This window comes from Mus caroli, chromosome 2 (genome assembly GCF_900094665.2).
Source record: "Mus caroli chromosome 2, CAROLI_EIJ_v1.1, whole genome shotgun sequence".
Classification (NCBI taxonomy): Eukaryota; Metazoa; Chordata; class Mammalia; order Rodentia; family Muridae; genus Mus; species Mus caroli.
The window spans coordinates 128821703-128829810 of NC_034571.1; the positions used below are offsets into that span (position 1 = coordinate 128821703).

General features: G+C 36.9%; 1 protein-coding gene across 7 annotated transcripts in view; it reads right to left on the reverse strand.

Moving 5' to 3' along the window:
- Window positions 1-8108, reverse strand: part of Pak5 (p21 (RAC1) activated kinase 5) — a 303671-nt gene that overhangs the window by 100241 nt on the left and 195322 nt on the right. The gene's annotated exons all lie outside the window — the stretch shown is intronic.

Here is an 8108-nt window from a genome sequence, read left to right on the forward strand (position 1 = left end):
CTCTCTCTCTCTCTCTCTCTCTCTCTCTCTCTCTCTCTCTCTATATATATATATATATATATATATACACACACATATCCTGTATTAGGGATATATATATATATATCCTGTATTAAGATATGTATAATATATAATATATATTAATATATATATATTTATATAATATATATATATATAGATCCTGTATTAGGGATATATATAAATATATATATATATATCTTGTATTAAGATAGTACAAATTGGACTTGTTAAGTTTTGTGTTGTTTCTTTTTTTTTTTTAAAGAAAATTTTCACAAAGATAGGTGAGTAGAGAAGTAGAGAAGGGAGAAGTCTCTGGGAAGAGTTGGAGGTGTAGGCAAATATGAACATGAATATGAAGTTCTCAAATACCTGATTTTAAAAAAGAAAAAGAAAAACTTTCAGCCACAAAGACATAGAGACATAGAAAATATAAGACCACAAAATTTAAAATATGTGCCTTTAATATACTTCTTAGGAGACAATAATTTCTCATTGACCCCCTCATTAAGAAAATTTTATTTTTTTAGTCTCATATCCATCATGAAGAAGTTGGCAAACGTAATAATGGGTATTTGAGTATTTTAGAAATACATACCTGTGTCCAGATAATGTAAGCTTAATGACTTTTCCTGTCATTGGTAGAAGAAATACACTTTATTTAAAAACTATGTGTTAGAGGGATGAGGCCAATCATACCCCTCGTAGTTACAGATTAATCATAGAATTAAAATAAAGGAAAATTATACACCCAGATTTTAGCTATTCTTCTTTTAGGGGAAGTGTAACATGAAGTACCTATGTGGGATTCAGTGGTAAGAAACTAGGATGAATTCATTATATAATATCAAAATGCAGGTGTTTTCTAAGGAGAACATATATCCAGGATGTTGTTATCAATACAATAATCCTCTTCCCTCCCCTCCCCTTCCCTCCCCCCTCCCCTCTTCCCTCTTCTACTCTCTTCTCTTCCCTCCCCTTCCCTTTTCCTTCCTTCTTTCTTTCCTTCCTTCCTCCCTTTCCTCTTTCTTTCTTTCTTTCTTTCTTTCTTTCTTTCTTTCTTTCTTTCTTTCTTTCTTTCTCTCTCAGCTGCAGTGTATGATGAACAGGTCATAGAACATGCTTGCTGAATACTTCTCCAACTCTATAGAAAGTGAAACTGCTTGATTTCTGGATGAGGAAAACAGTTATTCTTGTACCTGGTCTCCATTTCTAGTTGCTCAGGATCTTGCTCTATGTTCTCGTTGAAACTATTCTGAATTGAATTCTAATCCACATAATACCTATCTTTTCAACATCTGTCTAGCCTTTCTTCTTTGTGGATCAAATTGATGGTTTCCAAGTTCATTGTTTGAATGTGAGCTCAGCCTTCATAGTTGACTCTAGTGTCTTACTTGGCCTTTGCTACTTCAGAAAATCCTTTTGAAAATTTTCTCTGATAACCCCAATGTGAACCTGTTTGCTTATTCCTTCTCCTTTGAGCTTCATGAATTTCCATCATTTATCAAATGTGCACCCACAGTTGAATGGTGGCTTTATGACTCTAGCACATTCATTTAACTTATGTAGGGTCTCAACATTACAGGACCTTTCTGGTTTAAGTTAATTCCTCACATTGGCTTTAATCCATTCATCTCATTTTTTCACTACTCAAGATTCAGGACCAACAAAAGGCATGCTCTGAGGAAAGTACATTGAAATTCCGATCATTTCCACACTTCTGTAGTGATACCACAGTATTGATATATGAACATCATGTGTTGCCAAGAAGTATTAATATAGTAGACATCCAAATCCCCCTTAGAAGTATCCACTAAGTGCCCCAAGTGAAAGCTTCTACTTCATGGCTTTTCTCTGAGTTTCTTTCCTCCTTATACCAAAGATCACAAATATTGAGATAGTCTAGAATTTTTCTCTGAGTTTCAGGTGACTGCTTTCAGATCCCCATGTGGATTCTTCCTATTTTCAACAGTCAGCATTTCCAACACTTAGCTCTTGGTCATCCCACATGCTTCATCTGCTCCATTTCTTTTTTTCTTTTCCAGATATCAATTCTCTGATACACACACATCAAATTCTGAAGCCAGATCTGAGAATGAACTTTCCCTTCTTTGTCACTGTGCACATAATAATCAGCGACTTTGGTCCATCTTGTTCCCAAATGCCCTCCATATCTGCATATCTTTTAGACCCTCCACTGTACTAGCTTCTTGTCACCATAACACAGAAACACAAATTTGTCAGCTTAGGCTCTATAGCCTGTTCAACAGTTCTGGATGTCAAAAGTCTTAAACGAGTCTCACTGGGTGAACATCGTTTTGGCAGTGCTATGTTTCTTCATAGACCCATCTAAGGAGAAATTCATTTCCATTGCTTTTCAAGTGCTTAGAAGTGACTTGATTCCCTTGGCTTTTAGGTCCTCATTCCACATTCAAAGCCAGAGGTCTCACACATCTCACCCTCTGTTCTTGCAGCTTTCACATTGACCTCTTCTGCTTATCTCTTCTATTCTTGGTGGCCCTTGTGATTCTATTTGGTTTATTAGGGTAATCTGCTTCATTATTACCTGACTTCAGCAAGTTACTGGCAGCAACAGCAACTGCAATGCCCCATTTGCATGGGAACTCCTCTTTGTGGTTTTGTTGGCAATGGTAGCAGCCTTAACTCATACTTGTACTATAACCTACTGCATTCACAGGTTTAGTTTACCACTCTACTCAGGATTCTCACCACACTACACCTTACCATTTTTCCTTAGGTTACTATTACCCATCTAGCTAAGCTTCATTTTGACTAATTTATATGCATGCATACACACACACACACACACACACACACACATACACACACACACACATAATCCTTCCTAGTGGTGACTCCATTCTGCAGGGAGATCAATCTTTCTAAAATACAAATCTGTGTCTGTCTCTGTTAACCTTTTCCGTTGCTTCCCACTGGCCTTATGAACATGCCAAACTCACAAGTTTCCTTGTGTGTTCTCTTCTCAGCCCATCTCTGCCAGCAGAATTCCCTTCTTTCTTTCAGAAGCCTTAGCATCCCACCCTCACCTTGATTACCTTAAAGCCTCCCATTCCTCCAGTTTCTATATCCTCTGTGCCCTCACTCAGTCCCTACCATCTCACCATCATTCTCCAACGAGTCCCTCTTCTGTTTTCAGATCAAGTACTATTTCGTCAGAAATTCTCCTTTAAACCCAGAACACCGCTCATCTTTCTCTAGAGCAGATCCTATAGTTATTCTGTTACAGAAACATTATTTCAAATAAAAAGGTAGCACAAGTTGGTTATAGATAGGATAACCAATACACAGACATGTGGAACAAATATTCAAACTCCTATCACCACACTGGTCCCTCAGAGCTCCAAGCCTCAGACCTTTTCTGTTTATTTTTTGCTGTCCCTGAAGACAAACTGGATTTTCCTATGTAAATTTGACCATACTATGTACACTGTGTAGAGTTTGCTTTGTGTGTGTATGTTGATTAACTAGTCAGGTTGTTAAATAAATAAATACAAAAACCAAGCAAATATTGGCTATCTTCTCATGCCAATACACATGACAGTAGTTCTTGTTTTCATTAAAGTTTCTATGGCATTTTATAAAATTGAAGGTATTATAAATCATCTATTGATTCTTTTATTAACATTTAAGGTTTATATTGATTTCAAACCCAACATTCCAGTGGGACTCTGGATACACAGACCATTCTACATAAATGCAAACATTTTCTCTGCAGCGGACTGACAGCTCTGGAAACAGTGAGACAAGAAATGCATATAGTAGTTTGCTGGCATCACTATCATAAAGCATGCAGGCTGGGCTCTTTACACTAAGGGGGTCTTCTCTTCATAAGTGTGGGAGAGCTGGACATCCAAGATCAAACTGTTGGTAGAGTTAATTTCTCCCAAGGCCTCTTCTCCTTCTGAGTTGTCACCACAGACTTCCCTGTGCACATGTTACTCTCCTAGTTTCCTTTCTTATAGGGACATCAGCCATCTTGGATTAAGTCTAATACTAACAACTTCATTTAAAGTTGAGTGTCCTTTATAGACCTTGTCCCTAAAATAGATTCTCATTTTGAGCTTTCTGCAGATAGGAATTCTTTAAATGTGAATGTTGGGAAGATAAAAAAATCAGCCCATGACAACACATGGCTCATTGTTTTTCTAATGCTAGCAGATAGATTTTCAGGAAGCTTAGATAATTTTTCTTTCTGACAGAAAGTAAAAGGAATGGTCCCTGACAAGCCATTAGTCTGTTTAGTTTTCTGTACCTCCTTGTCTGGGCTGGCACAAGGCAGATGATCAATAAATATTTCTTGATTATTCACTACGGCAAAATATTTGATATTTTGATAAAGCCAGCCTATTCTTTAACCAGTTTGGGTCTTAAATCTTTTGCCTGTTAATTTAATTGTCAAATCATAATACATGTTTGTGAAATAGAATGTGATGTGTTGAAATATACATATACTTGTATATATAATTTGACAGGGATAAATTCGGATGGTTATCATATCTCTTTTCTTCTCTCTCATTTTTTAATGGATAGACATCTGAAATTTGATTTTAGTTATTTTGAAATACATATTGAGTTTTAAAAAATTTACTCTTGTTTTTGCTTGTTTTCATTGGGAAAGGATCTTAACTATTTAGCCTGGGATGGCCTTGAACTTTTGATACCTTTCATCTGTCTACTGAAGGCAAATTAGACATGTGTAAGAGTTAGTACAAAGTTAGTGCCAATTTGAGATTTATGGTACCTTATTATTGATTATAGTCACCTTGGTGTACATATTGTTCTTCCCAAACTTATTTTAAGGACAGCTTTGTATCCTTTGATAGTCTTAAAGCAAAAATCTGGGGTTGGGGGTGGTGGTAGTGAAACCAGCAGGAGTGGGAAGCACTGGAATTCCTGGCTCTCAGGAACTTGCTTAAGCATAAAGCTTTCTAGGGACAGAGAAGACAGAACATAGGTCCTCTAAACTTTTCCTTATATACTTTCTATTCCTTTATACATATTTATTGATAACTTACAATGTACTAAGTATTACAAACAAAGCAGTGGTGAGTAAAACTTTGAAAAGTAAAGGGGACAAACATACTAGCACACTGAAACCAAACCCAATCCTGGGGTCCCAGCCGAGCGCTGCCACTCATACAGACAACTTTATGTCATACTTTTACAGAATCTTATCAACAGATTTGAGGTAATAGTTAGTGTCTATATAAAAAGGTTGTGGAAACATTTAACAAATCAATCTTTATTAAATATCAAAAACATTGCTTGGCATAAAATTAGAATTCAGTGATTGTTAGAAGAAAGGGCTTGCCTCATTTATGAAACATGGGCAGCCAGTTTGGTGGAAGTAATATTTTGAATCATCGTTTGAATAGCTTCAGACACTTCAGATTGTTTTTGGCTCCCCCACCCATTTTTGCCCATTATCACTAATGTCTAAGTATCCTCCATCTACTTCCTGAAGATATTTGCACATAAATATGCACTAACATAAATAAAATAAAGATGGAGTTCCTTATTCCGAAGATGTTTTCACAGTAAGTTATGGTAAGTGCAGTATCATTTCCTAAGCAGCACTGCCGATAGTATAATCATGGAAGTACCACTGTTAGATGTTGACCTGACACCTAATGGAAAGCTTGATTAGTGTATCAACATTTATTTCATGATAAATCCCTCCACAATATTCAGTGACTCCAAATGACAGTCATGTATATGGTTTATAATATGATGAGTTCACAGTTTTTGTGGGCTCTTTTGGTCTTGTCGGTGCTCACACATGCATGCTTAGGTAGATGTTGAGTGAACTGTAAACTGCCAGGTCTAGGGAGATCCCATGGATTCTCATTCGTAAGGTGCTGTAAGCTGTGTATCATGAGCTTGTTCTCACAGTGTGGCATAGGGATCATGAGGGAGCAAAAGTACGGCCCTTTACTTTATACAATATAGGCAGCACTGTGCGAGGGATTCTGTAACTCACCTGACTAAGATGTCCATCTCTCCTTCAAAAGAAAGAGAAGGGAGAGACATAGTCCAGAAAATGAAAAATATTTTCTTAACCTATTTAAGAAGTTGTTGCAATAGAAACATATGGGACACAGAGTAGAATTGATAACTCTCCAACTTCCTAGGTGGCTGAACAAAGTAGTGTGTGTGTGTGTGTGTGTGTGTGTGTGTGTGTGCATGTGTGGTCAGGTGTGTGCTGTGAGGGGGTGTGTTTTGAGGAGTTGTGAGTATGCAAACATGAGAAAGTAGCAATCAAATTTATAACTTCTACATGTTCCACTTAGAAACTTTGTCACAATTAGAGACTGCTTATCTTTTTTTGGTTTCTCTGAAGGTAATTGATATATAAGAATTCTACATTGAGCCAAATAACCTTATATAACCTTCCTTTTGGCTTTTAAAGATTGATCAAAAGGGTCACAGAAGCACTGGCCTAATTTTTCTTTTTTTTCCCAAGTACCTGTTATACATCATGGTGAGAACAAGGCCCCATAGAGACAGACATAGGCACAATGTCAACAGTACTGCAATGTTTCCCAAAATAAGTTAGCACTGTTACCAATGGCTGGGAGACTTCACAGCATGAGTACTTGCTTGATGTTATAGCAAGTTTGGAAAGCTGCCCACTCCCCAAACCTTTGATTATATATATTTAAAAAGTAGGTCATTTGGGTCCTTTTGAAGATTCATCAAAATAAGAATGGATATGAGTATGAATATATTGAAAGGAGCATCTTTAGTTAAATACTACAAAGTTGGAATACAAGTTCAGACAAGAACTCCAATCTTTCTAAAAAATTTAAATGATTGGACTATTTCACTGCGTATTCATTTTTCTAGACAAACAGGAATTATAGTTCTACTGGTCTGTCACCTGCAAAATGAAATTTCCATGCATTGAGAAGCATGCCATAGTGTGGAATGCTCATCTGGTATCCCTTTTCCCATCTGCATCTTCACCATGGTCAGGTGTTCTAAAAGGGAGGGATAAGGATTTATCCATCTGTGTGGTCCAAGTCTGATTAACTTCCTTCCATATTCACAGTTCACTTTTGCTGTAAAACTTACATTTACATCTTCAGATTTTCACGTAAAGCCTGCTTTCTGAAGCTCTCAAAACTCTAGAAGAACATGAAATAATGCTGTAACAGGAGTATAAAGGTAACCAGGACTTTAAAGACTTTCAGTCATATGACAAAACAGAGCGGTTGGACTGGAATTATACACCAGCCTGACTGTGTGCAATTGAGATGTGACTTGCATTCCAAGTTAAATTCTGTAGCAGTTTATTCTAACCTCTCTTCATTGTTTTTTTCTTTCTTCAGTCTTCTACCATTTTTTTCTCCCAAACATTAAGTACTAAACCCTAAGTACTCTCCAAGGTACTAAAAACAAAATAGGGAAGCTGATATCTTTGTAGAATGAATCTTATTCCAATAGTGGGGCAGGATGCAAATAAATAAGTTGCCACATGCTCAATGCATTAGAAGATAACAAAGCCGGAAAGATATAAAATAAAAGCTGGAGGGGGGGGGAGGGCAGTGCTTGCTAGTACAGAGCAATGGAATAGAAAAAAATTGTACATTGAGAAGAGATGGTGTTTCTAAGATGTTAATTTAGGGAAATATTTCAAGGTGGTAAGAAATCAAGCCATGAAAACATCTGGACAAAGAAATTCATGTGATGGATCCCTGGATATGGCAGTCTCTAGATGGTCCATCCTTTTGGCTCAGCTCCAGACTGTGTCTCTGTAATTCCTTCCATGGGTGTTTTGTTCTCAATTCTAAGAAGGGCCAAAGTGTCCACACATTGGTCTTCGTTCTTCTTGAGTTTCATGTGTTTCACAATTTGTATCTTATATCTTGGGCATTCTAAGTTTCTGGGCTAATATCCACTTATCAGTGAGTACATATTGTGTGAGTCTTTTGTGATTGGGTTACCTCACTCAGAATGATGCCTTCCAGGTCCATCCGTTTGCCTAGGAATTTCATAAATTCATTCTTTTTAATAGCTGAGTAGTACTCCATTGTGTAAATGTACCA